The sequence below is a fragment of the Protopterus annectens genome, chromosome 12.part0 (genome assembly GCF_019279795.1).
Source record: "Protopterus annectens isolate FY-2018-M chromosome 12.part0, PAN1.0, whole genome shotgun sequence".
Taxonomy (NCBI): Eukaryota; Metazoa; Chordata; order Ceratodontiformes; family Protopteridae; genus Protopterus; species Protopterus annectens.
The window spans coordinates 579299820-579317679 of record NC_056746.1 but is presented as its reverse complement, the minus strand read 5'-3'; the positions used below and the strand labels follow the sequence as shown (position 1 = coordinate 579317679).

The 17860-nt window shown below is 41.7% G+C and overlaps 1 protein-coding gene across 1 annotated transcript in view; it reads right to left on the bottom strand.

Moving 5' to 3' along the window:
- LMF1 (lipase maturation factor 1) overlaps window positions 1–17860 on the bottom strand; it is a 4369731-nt gene that overhangs the window by 4220118 nt on the left and 131753 nt on the right. The window lies entirely within an intron of this gene.

Below are 17860 nucleotides of genomic sequence, written 5' to 3'. Positions count from 1 at the left end.
TTTTCAAATAATTCATTTGAGCTACATAAACACCTAAGCCTCAAGAATTGTGCTTTAGGTATATTGTGTATCACATGACTTGGATGACAACTAGTAGCTTCTAATATAGTGTGTTTAGTAAAAGGTTTACAAAATAAACGTGTAGCCATCATGCCGTCAATTAATTTCACAACATTGACATCAAGAAAATTAATATTAAATAACTGGATCTTCCCAGAAAATTTGATACCAGAATTATTTGAATTTAAATAGTTTACAAAATCATTCCAATGCTCCGCAGGACCAGTTCACATGCACCAGCAGTTTTCAAGTTAGCGATGCTACATATTCATAAATTGCTTAAATGGGTTATAATCATCATAAATCAAAGGGATCTCTAAATACCACATAAAGAGGTCAGCATATATTGGTGCAAAGGTTGTACCCATCACAGTACCCTTGATCTGCAAGTACCATACATTCTTATAATAAAAAGTGTTATGCTCCAATACCAGCCCTTATAATTTCAACAAAAATTTCTATTTATGTCTCTGGATACTATCTGGAGGACCTAAGCCAATATTTAACAGCTGCAAGTCCACCTTCATGAGGAATGCTAGTATAAAATGACTATACAATAAGTGTGCTCAAATCTGAATGTGGAGGTACATGGATTTCATCCATAAGTTTCAAAAACTCATTACTATCCTTAATTCGAGCCCTTACTAAAGATAATAAAGATTTTAAATGTATTTCAAGATAAACTGACAAAGGTTCAGTTAAAGAACCTCTGTCCCAGACTATCAGTCTCCCAGAAGGATTAGTCCCCAATTTATGAATTTTTAGTAAAATGTAAAATGCACATCATTTGGGATCCTCCACCACTAGCTGTTCAACCAATGTTTCTGTAATTAATGAATCCTTCATGTTTAGCCTCAGTTAAAAATTTGTGAATATATTTCTTAAATACAGAACCTGGGTTAAATGGTAACAATGTATGAAATACTACCATTATGTTGTCTCACAACCTATTTTCCCAAAGGACTATAGCACCCCCTTTATCTACCTTCAATACAACCAAATTATCACTATTCTTTAAATTATTTAAGCTAGCTTTTTGTTGCAAACTTAAATCAGAACCATTACTTTTAAAAATAGATTCTTGACTTATACGTAGAGCACTCACTGCTCAACCATCCTTACTGCTGGATAATAGAGAGTGTGAAATGTTGATTTTCTGAATTTAAAAGAAGTATCAGTAACAACGTCTTGCCTATGACTGTAATACATTCTCAGGTTCAAACTCCAACAAAACTTTTTGACATCAGACACCACTGAATGCTGAGAAACATAAAATGATGGTATGAAACCCAAACCTTTATGCAACACATCAATCTCATCCTTAATAAAAGTAACAGAAGTTAAATTAACCACTAAAATGTCCTCACTTGTAGCATTATTATCATCACCTTTATTCACTACTGTTTCTTCATCATTTGTCTGAAGATCTCTTCCATAATTCCTTCATTTATGCTTCCTTCCCGCACATCTAAAGGGCCCCTGGAATGTTTTTATACAGGTAAAAATCTCTCTCTACTTTCCAAAATCTCGGCTTCAGTGTCAGTATTAGAATAATTGGCTGAAAATTCAGAGGTACTCAACTCACTGTCCTTATTTTCCACTGGCTTCCTCAAAAATCAAACAGACTCTTTTACATTTAAATCTCGTATCTTTCTTATTAGGATCTGAAATGCATACAATACGCTTTTTAAGCTTCCAGGTATATGCTAAGTTGTTTTGATAGTCATTCAGATGCCTTGTGTATTTTTTTTTTACTTACAAGCACATAGTTCGTTCTCAAAGTCACTCACCTCCTGCAGAAACATATTATTCCTGCTTTCAAAATCATCCCTCAAACAAAACTGTTGAATGTTCTCATAACTTATGTTCTATTCTATTGTGTGCCCCCCACACCCCACATAACTAAATATACCAACTCTGGGATTGCACTACAATGGAGAACAGGGAATGTTGGCCATGTATTTACTTACACTTGTAAACATCACCATTCGGGTTTCTGAACCCAAAGTACTTACATTTTTTTCTGAGCAGTAAATAACTTTGTTTTTATGCACACTAATACACATGGATGGATGCTTAATAGATATTATTACAGAGATATATATTTATAGTGTTCTAATTAGATAATGTTATGGTTAGATAGCTGTGTGATTTTTTTTTTCTTGTATGTATCTAGTTACTTCTTTTTTACTTACATACCTATGTATATGATTTTAGGGTTTGTCACAGACCTTATGAAGGCTTTATTGCATTAATTAGCCAAAAGCAATTTTAGTTAAAAGTCAGTCTTTTTATATGTATGTTATGCTTTTCTTAATACCCGATTTTGGAATGTGGGTTGTAAATAGATAAGTACTGTTTTCCTTAACTACGATTTAGTTTGATCTAATCAGTAGTAGTGTGTGGGGTGTGTACTTGCTGTTCTTAAATGTACTTTAACAGCCCTATTATTTGTCTGGAATAGGCTGTTTAAAATTAAACTATACATATATTTTCCACACCTACTTATAAAAACTGACATTTTTAACATTATGAAGCATTTCTGATTTTTTTCAATGCTGTTACCGAGGATCACTTGTCTGTGACAAATAAAGGCTTGCTGCTTTGGAACATTATCTGGGTTTCATGATTTTTGGAAATTAATGTGACTGAGCTCATCAACAAAGTTTTAAGACTACTAGTTTTTCTGTTTTTTATTTTTTTCCTAAACACTCATGTTGGTGAAGTTGCAACTAGACAGATTATTGTACTTGTTAATTTTTTTTTTATTTTTTATTGCTTAAATTATGCTAACAGTAAAGAATATTTACTTGCATGTTTAAAGATAACTGCTGAAATGCAACAAAAAAGTTCAGACTGCACTGAAAGCACTAAACAGTGTAACTGAATTGTTTGCATCTTTCGGCTTTTCCCGGTTAGGGGTCGCCACAGCAGAACTCCGGTCCGCTAATGATTGGCAGTAGATTTTTACGTGCTGGCTTGCCGGGTTTAATGCAAAACCTTCAGCGAAGGAACGCCCATTCATGCATGTCGCCACAAGAAGACGCTCTGAGAATCAAACGGGCAACGTCTAACTGTGAGGTGACAATGCTACAGCAGCACCACCACCGCAGTCAAATAGTCAGCACTCATGCTCATGGATAGGTGAGTGGATTTAAGATCACCACATCTGAAATAAATGCTTGTAGATGTCCTCATGAGAGAAAAGTCCTAAGTACTCTGCAAAAAGATAATATGATTTGGTTAGCAGACTGGGACTGTGGCACTGCTGAATTGATGGGGAGGAAAAGGCATCTCTGTCTACCCAGTAGGTTGCCACTACATAGGAAGGGCTAAACAGCACTGTATATGGGCATAAGGGAACCAAAGAGGCAGCATAAGCTATCATACCAGGTTCTGCAGGAAAAGGGGGAAGCCATGCTTTCTGGTACATGTCCAGGATTTGGAATTAAAATTTCAGATGTAACCAAAATGAACATGTACATTCCCCACTGCTCACTAAAGTAATTTTGAGAAATAGGTATCAGGAAGCAGTAAGACATGCAGGTTGGTGCGAGCGTGAATGGGTGTGCCTTCTTTGAAGGTTGGGCATCGGGCTGGCACCTCGGCACTGTAAAAATCCACTGGCAATTATTAGTGGACCGGAGTTCTGCTGTGGCGACCCCTAACCTGAAAAAAACGAAAGACATTAGTTTTAGGTACCAGGAAGCAGTAAGCATGGAGAGCTCTACAACAATGGTTGGTTGTCTGAAATATTTAAGAGAAATGGAGGCCTCACCATCACAAAAAACACAGACAGTGAGCACCGAACTACCCACACCACACATGCTGTGCACACAGCAGTGATATATACAAAGTCAGATGCTGACACTAAAGAAACTCTTATACCTAATACTCCTGGGACTGAAAAAGATTAGGTCTCAGCAAAAACTCACAATAAAAAATCTCCTCGCATAATATCTCAGCTTTAACAAAGGTTACCATGAGGAATAGGGTAACAATGCCAGTGCACCAGACTACTCCAGAAATAATAAAAAACATTTTAGTGACTGGTATCTCCACAGTAAGGCACACAGACTGTCCAATCAAAAGGCTGGATAAAGGCAGGGTGACAGTAATTTGTCCTTCAGGTGCCAGAATCTCAGACATCTCAAAGGTCTTCAGGAACCTTGCAACAGACAGACATAATTATGACATGGTGGTTTTGCATGTGGGGTGAATGACTTGGGGTGAAAACCATGAGGGTGATGCAGGATTAAGTGTCTGAACTCTCTATGCACGTCACACATGCAGGCAAGGCCCCGATACGGAGAAAAAACATCCCTGCTTCATAAATGACGATTATGTACAAAGAAAAGATGACTGGATACAATAACTGGCTAAATAACTGGTGTCACTGCAGAGAGAATCCACTGTGCTTCAACATGGAATGAGATGCTTTAAAGTCCTACTTGCTTTGCAAGGGATCTTCTGCAACTCTCATTCAAAGGTTTCCACATGTTGGCTACAGCCTTTGCTCTCCCCAATGCCTTTTTTTTCAGGAAAAAGTAAAGTTACATCACAACATAGCAAAAGTATCAATATCAAGACATGATCAAATTAAGGATGCATAAAGGGAGGTTCCCTCGGAATCACATGTTTTTGCCCTTTAAGTTGCTGTATGGACACAGATTGGGTGGGGGTCCTGGGATATAATTAAGGAGTGGGAGGGAGTTTGTGATTCTTACAAGGAGTCCATTGTGGAGTATATCCTAAACTTCATGACAAGGTTTAGGAAGCACTTGGCACAAGCACAGCAGTAAGACATACAGAACCAGAGAATGTTTTGTAGGGTGCAGGAGATGCTACTTACTCCTGTTGGATATAACTATCTCCAGGCAGCCTGGGGGGGGGGGGTCTCACAACAATGAGAAAGGTAAGTGACGACAACTACATGGCATTGATTGCCAAGCAGGCAGCAGAAGCACCTATACTACCATGTTGATATGATAAAACCCCACCATAACAGAAAGGCCATAGTACTCAGATTCTGCAATGGGTTGCTGGAGGAACTGGAGGAGATTTCAAGGCAGATCTCACTGAGGATCAGTCCAACTCCTCAGTGGATAACAGCCCTCTCCCAGCAGCTCTGGCCCAGGTTCATAAATCTGAGTAGTATTGTAGGAATTTGGAGACAGGTTTACTGGTAAGGCAGGTTGTACTCACCAGGTGAAGTACCCTGTGGGCACACAATTCCAACAGCCCCACAAACAAGCCTCTTGCAGCATGTTAGAAAAAGTTAGGCAAACCCTGAGAAGCAAACTGCAGGACATATGGAAAATTAAGGTGGCCCAAGAGTCCAACAGTCCCTGAGTCACACCAGTGATTGCTGGTATCAAAAGAAGATGGCAGCACCAGGTTTAGTATGCACAACAGAAAACAGAGCAATGACACAAAGACAGATGTTATTCTTGCCAAGGGCTGAAGAAGCTTTGGAGCAGCTGGGTGTGGCTATTAGCTAATCACTACTGCCTTGAAGGAGGATTACTGGCAGGTACCCTTGAGACCTGGAGCCAAGGAGAAGTCAGAATCTGTGATCCCATTTGGGTGGCATGGTGAAGTCTGTTAATTTGACACCAAACAGTGGAGACCAGGGACTTGAGAGGCACACACAGGCCATCCATGACAACAAACACAAGAGACAGTATGGCATGTATTGGAGCAATCTTACTAAACAAGATGTCACTACTGCTGACTCTACACAGCAGCCTGAATGGGTGGGGAAGTTTGGTGCATCAAAAAAATTCTGTATCTTACCAAAGAATCAAGACTTTAGTTCTCCTATCCCACCCCGTCATAGACATAATAAAAAAGCTAGCAAGAACATATGGAGTGGGGGGATGCAGGGTTAAAATATTTTTCTAAAGTTGCATAGAATACCCCTCCCAAGACACCCTCAAACATATTTCACTTCACCATATGACTGCTAATGATATGCAAAGCACCACCCTTACCAGCAAATGTAAACATATAGACCATCTGGCAGCAAACATCATTAGCGATTAAACATTCTGTACTTTAGATACTGCAGCCTTAAGTGAGATAGAGCATTTGATTTATCCCATTAAATGGAGTCATTATTATCCTGTAGTCTTCACACAAATTTCAAAATTTCCTTTTCAGTAGTTTTATATGTGAGAAAGTAAAAAAAAAAATGTTATGACTGAAGTTTGCTGCCGTCACTTCTCTGTATGGTTATATAGTTGTTGATAGTAGTGAAAGTGTGAATTAATGCTTTTATTTTATTTTTTATGTGTAATTTCAGACTTTCTATTTTGCATGTAAGGATTTCCTAAGCTAGTTGATATGTGAAGTCTTTGACTTCACATTTCATTTGTTGATTATTGCCAGCAGGTGAATTCTAATTTCTGCAGATATGTGGGTTGCTGTGAAATAATGTGGGTGAGGCAACCCCTTTTCATTGAGATTTTTGCAGTGTTTGTATTGTCTGAAGAAGTGCCAGGTGGCACGAAACCGTTCACTAATTTGTACCTGAATAAAAGATTTGTCTTTAATATCAAGTGAGCCGTGTTTGTTTACTCCCAGTTTGGACTTTTGTTTTTGCCGTAGTACATAAATATCTATCAACTTACTAAGGCTACAGTTGGAAATAAGGAATGCATCATTCAATAGCACCTCAACTCAAGACGGGCAATACAGATCTTAGAATAATTTTTGAAAAATGTACATAATGTCTGACATCTTGTAAAGTACAGTTGTGTACACTTACCATAAATGTAGATGTTTGAGTGTATTCACTGTTGCAGTCATCACACTTGGGTTATCTGCCTGCAGGTAGCCCTCAGTCAGCCCAAATACCAGAATCTTGGGATTTCTGCATCGGATGCTGTCACCTCTTCCATGACGTCAGGTAGTCAGGGGTATAAAACATGCAGCCGATGCAATTACATCAGTTTTTCTTGCCCCAGATGTCAGGAGCCCCCAAAATAGGAAGCAATTACATGGTGTGGAACACCTCCAGTAAAAAGTAAATACCACAGCCATAAGATATGGCCAAAAAGAGGATAGGTAGAAAGCACAGATGAGTCAGGGGGCTGGAGGGAGGGTAATCAGGACTGCAACAGTGAATACACTCGAACATCTACATTTATGGTAAGTGTACACAACTGTACTATGTTCTTTGTGTTTCACTGTTGCAGTCGTCACACTTGGGTTGATTCCCAAAGCTGAGGAAGGGTGGAGGCAGTCAAGTAATAATAGGGCTGGCTAGCAGGCCTTGTAAGACTGCTGTGGCAAATCCAGCTCTGGAATTAGAAAAGACAGGTAAGTGGTAATGCTTGGTGAAGGTGTGTACAGAACTCCAGGTTGCAGCTTCCAGGATGTCCCTGGTAGGGACTCCCTTGAGAAATGCTGTAGAGGTTGAGGTAGCCCTAGTAGAATGGGTTCTGATCCCCTGTGGGGTAGGTTTTTCATGGTGTTTGTAGCAGAAATGGATGCAGTGTGCTATCCATCTGGAAATGGTTTGCTTTGAAATGGCCCTACCCTCTGCCCCCGTAGCAAAGCTGACTAGCAGCTGGTTAGATTTTCTGAAAGGCTTAGTCGTGTCAAGGTAGAACCTGAGTTGTCTGTGTACGTCCAAAGACTCCAGGACCCTTTCACCTTTATTCTGAGGATTAGGGAAAAATGTTGGTAAATGGATGGATTGGTTTAGAGCCACACTGGATACCACCTTGGGCATAAAAGATGGGTTAGTCCTGAGGGAGACCCTGTCAGCATGGAAAATAATGAAGGGTTCCACAGCCATTCGTGCCTGTAACTCAGACACTCTTCTTACTGAAGTGATGGCTAGAGGTAAGGCTGTTTTCCAAGAGAGGAATTTTAACTGTGCTGTAGCAGCAGGCTCAAAAGGGGGAAGTGTGAGCTTCTCTAGTACAAAGTTAAGATCCCAGGCAGGGGTGGGAGCTCTCCTCGGGGGTCTTAAATTGTTAGCTCCTCTCAAGAACCAGAGGGTGAGAAAAGAGAGGTGGCTCTGTATTATAATGAGCTGAGATGGCTGAGGCATGAATCTTAATAGAAGAGAAGGATAGGCCTTTGTGGAGCAGCTCTGCTAGGTAATCTAGGATTTGAGGTAAGGTGGGCAACAGCTGTGTCCTTTCCTTGAGCCTGGCTCCAAGAACAGTATCTTTTCCATTTTTCTGAATAGGATTTCCTAGTACTAGGCCTTCTGGCGTCAAGGATGACGTCCAGCACCTATTTGCTGAGGGTGTACTCAGGGAATAAGCCAGGCTGCAAGGTTCAGGGTTTGCAGCTGAGGATGAAAAATCTGTCCCTCCTGCTGGGACAGCAGGGAGGGGGTCTGATGTAGGTGCCAGGGTGGCACTGCTGCCACACTGCATAGGAGTGGGTACCAGCGCTGGCGGGCCAGTCCAGTGCAATAAGGATTGTCCTTGGTTTGTCCTGTTTGATCATGAGTAGTACTTTTGAGAGGAGGGGCAGAGGGGGAAAGACATAAATTGAGAAGTTTTTCCATGTAAAGGATAAGGCATCCACTTTCCATGCTTGGCTGAGGGGATTTCTGGTGCAAAATTTGCTCAATTGATGGTTTTGTGGGGAAGGCATAGTGGTCCACCTCTGGTGTCCCCCACCTGTGGGTTAGAAGATGTCCTTCATGGATGCATCTGCAGTCATAACAACTGGGTTGTCCTGTCGTCAGGCAGCCCTTCAATCTCTGTTGGGTTCGGTATAAAGGCATCCAAGCAGAAGCTGTTCGCAGGTGCCCGTCGGGTCGATCCAGGCCTCAGCCGATGTCAGAAAAAGTTAATAATTGTTTAACTGTGGGAAACAAATACTCATAAAGGATTTCCACTTACTGTCTGCCTTGTTTAGGCCCAGCCCAGCAGCCTGTTCAGCCTGTGCTTTTTTCAACCGACGAACGCCAGTTTGCTGAACAGTTTTAAACCATGGTTAAGCTGATCAAAATACAGCAGAATCTATCACTACCACCGAGGCCCTGCTACTTCTCTTGAATCGGCCTCAGAAATTTTATCCACCACGGTGGTTGCCACTGACTTATCAGACACCATTCCCTTGGATGTGTTCCATTAAGGCCTTTTGCCAGGGCCAGCAGCCAAAACTACTAGAATAGTGCCTGCTAAACCCCAAATGCTTACTGGCAGAAGATTTAATTTCATTAATTAGGGATCTCAATCTCACCCAGACAGGGCCTCTCAGCCCCAGAGAAGAGACCTAGGGCAGCCCCTGAGCCTGTGTCCTCTGATGATTCTGCTGATGATTCAGACATAACAGACCAGCCAGAGGCTCCTTTCTCCAATTTTGAAGACTCAGATGCTGAAGAATCCATTCCAGCTGCCTCCCACCAGAAGAATTTGGGAAACCTTACATGCCATGCGAGAGCAGTTCCAATGGCAGCAGAGACTCCAGAAAAAGACTTAGAACTTTTCTGCACCTTCCACAACACAGGCCCTTAGCTATACCTCCTGTGCTACCTGTGGTGGATGATGCCTTCAATGATGTCTGCTCTGCACCAGATTCTTTACCTCCAGCCCCTGTCAAACCAGACAGATTTTACAGGGTACCAGACACTCATCACCACCTTTACAAGGCCCCACTTGCAGACCCCGAAACTATATCCCAGGGTCCCAAGGCAGTGCTAAAAACCCTATTCCTTCTGAAAGGGAAGCCAGGTCTTTAGACAGATGGGGCAAAAAGGTTTACACTTCAGCTACTCTCTCAGCCAGAGCTTTAAACTGTCAGTTTCACATGATACAATACCAAGAGTTTATGCTTGATCAGTTAACAAAAAAGCTATCCTCTGATGAATCAATTGATAAGAAATATGTATTAGAAATGGTAAATAACATACAACAGGTTAGTAACCATTCTTAAAATGTGGCTATGATGCACTGGAGGTTTATTTAGATCAGCCATGACTGGCACAGTGATAAGAAGGCATGCATGGCTAAAGGATAGATGCTCCTATGGATAAAACCAGCTTGTTTGGTACACCTGCCCAGCAGATAATGAAGAAAATGGAAGAAAAGGCAAAATCTGTTCAAACGGTTAAAGATTTCTTGCAGGTCCAACCCCAAGGTTTAGCAGGAACTGGCCTGCCAAAATTGGTCCTTTCCTGACTCCACAAGATCCCAAAGGGGCAGGAATAGACGTTCTAGAGGCAGAAACCAATCCAGAGGAGGTGCCTACAGAGGACACAGTGGCAAGGTAACAACAGAACAAATAGCAGCTCCATTAGCAAATTAACCTTATTTTCAAATATCTGGCACTATATCACATAAGACAAGTGGATTTTACAAACTATAGATCACCACTTCCACACTTTACCAGTCAAAAGAGGAATGCCAAATCTACCTCCAAATCAAAAACAGAGGCTCTACAACAGATAATGCAGTTAGCAAACATGAGAGCTGTGGAAAGAGTGCCAACAACAGAACAAGGAAAGGATTCTACTCAAGACTATTCCTAGTTCCAAGAAAGGAAACAAGTTGGAGACCTATTCTAGACCTGTCCACCTTAAATACATACATCATTGTCCCAAAATTCAAAATGCTGACCCTACAGCAACTTCTTCCCATGCTGGCTAGATCTCAAGGAGGCATACCTGCATTCGACCAATCTGCAGAAGATACCTCAGATTTCTTGCAGGATCAGAGCATTATCAATTCTCAGCATTGCCCTTTGGCTTATCTACTGCCCCAGAGTATTCACAAAATGCCTGCGCCACTGCAGGCTACAGGGAATTCAAATTTACCCATACCTGGACGATTGCCTGCTACAAGGGGACAACAAAAGCAAGCTGACAACAGATTTACAAAGGGTCATTACAAGGACATCATCTTTAGGAATTGGACAGCAGAAAAACAAAGAGAACGGCACTAACAAAACAGAACAAGTTAACAGCAAGAAAAGTACTGCAGGCCTTGGGCTTCATGGCATCATGCATTATCTTGGTCCCACTTGCCACTACATATGAGAGAAAAACACAGGTGGTACTAAAAGAATTTATGGTCCCAACACAGGCACAGCCTAGAAACAGAAATTCTAATCCCATTGGTGGGCTCACCAGTTAAACCCACCAGGATACCCTTGCAGATGTCAAGCAAGCCAGACCATCATCACTGCACATCAGCCTAAAAGAAATGCTGGCAGTAAAACTGGCAATCCAAAACTTCAGACCATTTCTCAAGGAAGGCCAGGTGATGATAAGGACAGACAACACCACAGTCATGTGGTACATCAACAAACAGGGAGCACTCATTCATACCCCCAGGCTCATTCATACCCCCTATGCAGAATGACTTTGGAACTGTGGAACCTGGCACTCAGCTACAACATCCAGTTACAGGCAATATTTAGCAGACATACTAAGCAGAACCACATCGGATGCCCACGAATGGATGCTACATCCGACATCTTCAAGACCATCTCAAAGAAATGGGGAATGCTCAGAGATAGATATTTGCTTCCCCTCTCAATCACCAGCTCAAAAATTCTGCACAAGGACATTCCACCCACTAGCATGGAAAGTGGATTCGCCTCCTTCAGCTGGAAAGGCCTAACAGCATACATTCCACCTCTTCCTCTTGATACACAAGGTATATTAAAAAAATCAGGAGAAACGTCCACGATATAATCCTAATAGCCAAACTGGCCAAGACACAACACTGGTACCCACTGCTGAGGAGCATGTCTCAGAACAATATGTGATGCCTTTGATGTTAACTCAGAACAACTACAGCATCATGCATCCAAACCTAAAACATGGAACATCACATAGCAGCAGTTAATCCAGAACTCATTATTCTTGAAGCCCGCAGACCTTCAACAAGAAGGAACTATGCAGGAAAATGGAAAGGTTTGTCATTTGGAGTACTGAAAGAGGAAAAGATGTGTCAAACATAGATATGCCTAACATTCTGGAGTACCCGCAGAACTTCTACATTCAGGCCTGTCCTACTCCTCCATCAAGATACATGCATCAGCTATTTCAGCAGAATACAGCTTTGATCCACCTGTTTTTCACACCCATTACTCAGACAGTTCCTCAGAGGAATCAAGAATGTAAAACTCAAAAAACCACCATTACCAGCTTGGGACTTGAACTTGTGCTAGAAAAGTTGACACTAGCACCCTTTGAGCCAGCAGCAACAGCAGACCTACAGCATCTATAACCTCAGCCAGAAGATGGCAGTACAACCCTTCCTAATCTTCCATCAAGATAGAGTGTCCATGAGGACTAATCCTACATTTATGCCTAAGGTGGTATCCAGAGTGTCCTTAAACCAGGCAATCCACCTACCTACCTTCTTTCCCAACCCACAAAACAGAGGGGAAAGAATACTGCATACCTTGGATGTACACAGACAGCTACGCTTACTACCTGGACAGAACAAAAGTAGCAGAAAAACTGATCAGCTTTTTATTTCCAAACAGACAATCTCCAAATGGATAGGAAATTGCATACGGTTCTGTTACTCCTTCCATGGAAAACCAATTCCACAGAACATAAAACCTCATTGCAACCAAAGACATTATTGAGGCGGCTACTTACCTCTCCGGTATACATTTGCCAAGCATTATAATTTGCTCTATATTCCAGATCGTAATCTAGTTTCTTCCTCCTCCCCTAGTTGGCTATGGTATTCAAACCCAGTTGTTATGACTGCAGATGCATCCATGAAGGACATAGGTACAGTTTTGTACCTACCATAAATGTAGATGTCTGACTGGGAACTGGATAGCATCTGTAGTCAGACCCTCCCTCCCTCCTCTGTGGTACTCCTGGTGTTTACCCTCCTAATAGCTAGCTGGTGGGGGAGTCTTTAAACATTGGCATTTATCCAAAATTTTTAGCCTTCATGAGGGCTACTGGCATCTGGGAAGACCAACAGAGATGACGCTGAAGTGCGCGACATCAGCCGCGGACTTTGACTGCCGACGAAGGGCTGCCTCGACGGCACAGGAACGGCCGACTGAAGGGCTGCCTGACGACAGGACAACCCAGTTGTTATGACTGCAGATGCTATCCAGTTCGGACATCTACATTTATGGTAGGTACAAAACTGTACTTTTGAATGAGTTGGGTTCCAGTTTCCACTCGTGTGGGTTAAGTAGATTTCTGCTTAAGTCGTCTGCCAGTGAATTTTGTTTGCCTGACAGGAATTGAGCTTGCAGGTGTACTTGGTTGCTCAAAGCTGTGTTCCACAGGGCCATGGCTAACCTGCAGAGTGGGTAGGAATGAGTTCTCCCCCCTGCTTGTTTATGTACCACATAACTGTGGTGTTGTCTGTCTTTATCAAGAGTTGTCCTGGAAGGATAAGGTATTTGAAGGCTGTCAGAACATTCTGTACAGATAACATTTCTTTTTGAATGATGTTTTTTGTTGTTGTTTGTCTTTCGGCTTTTCCTGGTTAGGGGTCGCCACAGCGGAACTCCAGTCCGCTAATGATTGCCAGTAGATTTTCACGAACGCCGAGGTGCCAGCTCGACATTCAACCTTCAACAAAGGCACGCCCATTTACGCATGTCTTTCGAATGCCCACCCAACTGCGGGGAGGACATGCAGACTCCACACAGAAGGCACTCCCCGCACTCCAGCCGAGAATCAAACGGGAGAACCTCTTGCTGTGAAGCAACAACGCTACCGCTGCACCACCGCGGATGTCATCTTCTTTTTGATTGATATGTAGGTGAATTTGTCCTGGGGTCCATTTGCCAGCCATGTGAGCCCCCCATGCACAGTCTGATGCATCTGTTGTCAGGGTTTGGGCGGTGAGGGGTTGAGTGAAAGGGAGTCCCTTGTTGTGGTTGCAAGCCTCTGCCCACCAAACAAACTCTGCCCTTAGACACGGAATGATAGGAATAATTTTTTCCATGTCCTGAGAATGTTGGCACCAGAGACTTTTTAAGTACCACTGAAGATTCCTCATATGCAGTCTTGCATATGGAATTAGTAGAATGCATGAAGCCATGAACCCTAGGGCTTGCAGTATTTTTCTTGCAGATAGCTGGGTTCTAGTGGCCATTAGTTTGAAGTGGTTTGTCAAATAAACCTGCTTTTCTGGAGTAAGGAATGCCATCTGGCAAATTGTGTTCAAGCTTGCTCCCAGGAATACAATCTTTTGGCTGGGCACCAGATGTGATTTCTTTTCATTGATGGTGTACCCCAGAGAAGTTAGAAGTCTCTTTACAAATGCCAGGTGCTGAAGTAGCAATTCCTGAATGTCCGCCTGAATCAGGCAATCGTCCAAGTATGGATAAATTTGAATTTTTCTCTGCCTGCAGGATGCAATGGCTGGAGCCAGGCACTTTGTGAATACCCTGGGCGAAGTAGATAAGCCAAAGGGAAGTGCAGAGAACTGATAGTGCATACTGCCTGCCCTGAAACATAGATATTTCCTATAAGATTCCCTTATGGGGATGTGCAGATAAGCTTCTTTTAGGTCTAGGGTGACTAGCCAGGAGTCCTTGACTAGCATAGGAAGCAGCTGTTGTAGTGCAAGCATTTTGAATTCTGGGACCACCAGGAAGGTGATGAGAATGGACAGATCCAGGATAGGGCGCCAAGAGCCCTCTTTTCTGGGCACCAGGAATAATCTGGAGTAGAAACTCTGTCCTCTTTGCTCTATTGGAACAGGTTGAATAGCCCTGATATTGAGAAGAGAAAGTACTTGCTTTTGAGCCTCTGCCCACTGGTTTGGAGGAAGGTCTGGCAACCTGCTTGGGGTTGGCAGTGAGTGGAAGTAGAATCTGTATCCCTGGGATACAATGTTTAGTACCCATCGGTCCTGGGTAATGGGCATCCAGTTTTCTGCATGCATGCAGGGCGAGTTTTCCTCCTAAGGGTGCAAGTACTTGGGCATGGCTGGGAAGGATGATTGACAAGTCATTGTGAATTTTTTTCCATTAGGGGGGTGGCTTACCACTCCCTGTTCTTGAGGGGGGAGCACTCCATTGTTTAGATCTCTGTGTACCCTGAGACTGTAGCCTTGGTGGTCTGTTGCCCCTGGGTTTGGCCTGAGAAGACCTGGTAGGGACTGGAAAGGACCATTTATTTGAAGGCCAATGCCTACTGAATCTAGGTGGCTGTAAGAAATCATTAATAGTTTGCATAGATTTAGCTTTTCCCTCCATCTTTTTAAGAACCTCTTCTGCTTTTGTGCCAAACAAATGTTCCTGGTTTAATGGAGCACCTAGTAATTTTGCTTTGACATTTGCTGGCAAGATTTGTTCCTTCAACCAGGCATGCCTTCTCAGTACAGACACAGTTACAGCAGCCCTGCAAGATGCTTCTAAGGCATCAAAACCACACTGCAAGGTATGTTTACTGACTTGGTTTGCAGAATGCATTAACTCTTGTAAATCTTTATTTCCTGCAAAATCTGGAAGCAACAACATTCTTTGTTTAATTAGTTCCATAATATGCTGCTGGTACTTCAACATGTGAAACTGGCAATTTAAAGCCCTGATGGCAAGAGTTGCAGAGGTATAAATTTCTTGGTGGTGTTTAGACCCTATGTAAAAGAAACAGTGGTCAATAATTTTTTGACCGCTGATAATATGCATGCTTCCCATCTTCTGGATTCATTACCTTATGGTGAATTTTTGCGAATTGCAAATAATACATCCAGAAAATATGATTTATCTATTGAACTTAGGAAAGAAAGGGATAGATTTTGTGTACAGGATATAATGGAAAAATTTTGAAGGCAGCTGAAAACAGAGTTAGAAGAAAGTTAGGGCTAGCACATGAAACATCAGGGAAGGAAGGGCCCCTATATTAAAGAATCTGGAGATGAATAAGGTTGAAACACGGGATCCTCTCTTTTTTTGTTAATAAATATTCCCCATTTTCAGATATTTTAAGAGATTTGGTAAATAGGTATTGGCCTATCATCCTTAGTGACAAAAAATATGGAGGCATTTTCCCAACAGGGTAACTTTTTCCTATGGTAGGTTTAAAAACCTGAAGGAATTGTTGTGGATGGGTAATTTAGATAATAGATTTGATAGGAAGAGTAGTTTTTCCTGCGGAAAATGTATAGTGTGCAAGAACATTAAAAACTTGGATGGGGTGAATATTAATGGAAAAATATATAGAGCCAGGGATTTGTACAACTGTGACTCGAGGGGAGTTGTTTACATAATTGGATGCAGTTGTACGCCTGTCCAATGGTATATAGGCCAGACCAAAAGACCAGTAAAAAAGAGAATGATGAAACATTTGGGGGATATAAGGAGGGTTAAATTTGAAAGTGCCATGGCGGAACATTTTACACAGGCACATGGGGGCTCTGGTGAGTCCTTTCTCTTCAGTGTGCTAGCCAAACCGAGTTTAAATAGGGGATATGTCTTAGTTGAAAGGTTAATTCAGTTGGAGACCAAATGTATTATAAACTTTAGGACACTACACCCCAGTGGTTTGAATATGGAGTTAGATCTAAATATTTAGACATAATAGGATACAAATTTGTCCCATACAGACAGAATTAGGCTTAGGCAATTTTGTTTATAGTGGGGAACTAATAGTGTGTTTCCAAGCTTTCATGTTGGAATTGGTATAACGTAGCTTACTGCAGCTCATCACAGCACATTTGAATTAACATTGATTGGTTAGGTTAAAGTTGCATTTTATTAGGTCACAACTCAATAATTCTGTAGTTTGATTATATACTAAAAAAATAACCAATAGAATCTTATTTATACATACATGGTAATATGTGTATATACATTAGTAATGCATGAATTGCGGATTTTTAAGAGCTTGTATTTTACTTCATGAAATCCGATCGATAGCAGAGTAATATGGTGTTAATATTATTTATTATTTGGGTATATAAGTGATGTATTTACATGTTTGATTGGGTTTGTGACATATTTATGTATTTAATATTGAGCAATGGGCACTTTAAATGGAATGACATGTCTTTTAGTAGATGTAATGAATTCATTTATGGATACTAATTTAAAAATGATGATGTATTAATATAAAAATTATCTGTTTGATGTAAAAGTTTATTCCTTTGAAGGCAAAAGCAGAGGTACATGAATGCATCAGTAAAGAGCAATTTCAATCTTTTTCCTGGTGTGTTTGTTTTTTTCGGTCTTTGTCGTGGTGTTTGTGGGTATATACCTTCTTGCCCCATCTGTCCTAAGTCCACGAATCCCTGTCCAAAGGGGTAGGATTTTTGGCTGTAGTAGCCTTAACACCTTTAGGTCTCTGGGAAATTGTCTCTGGATCTGCAGTGGGATTCTTAAAGAGAAATTTGTGAGAGTGAAGTACCCTGTAGTACCTGTCAGGCTTTCTAGGAGCTGGTGGTAAAGTATCAGGAGCAAAACTAGATTCCATGAAAATATCATCTACAATATCCAGGTCAGGGGGTATAGCTAGAGGCCTGTGCTGAGGCAAGTCTAAAAATTCTCTGAGTCTCTTTTTGGACTGTGGGTAGTCCTGGCATTCCCAGCGGAAATGCTCTCTTAAGGTATGCAAGGTTTCACCAAAAGAAAAGTCCTCTGGAGGGGAGGCGGAGGGAATGAAATCCTCTGCATCTGAATCCTCATACGAAGATAAGGGTGTGTCCTGGTAATCACAGGGATCAGAGTCATCAGACTCATGGTCTGTTGAATCACAAGGGAAATGATCTTTTACATGGGGAAGGCTGGCTTCCCCCAATTAGAGTTATAAAGTCTTCAGCCATTCTAAACATTTGTTTCTGTGGCATGGGAGCTTGAGTATGCGCTTTAGTCGTCAGTTTTCTAGTCGTAG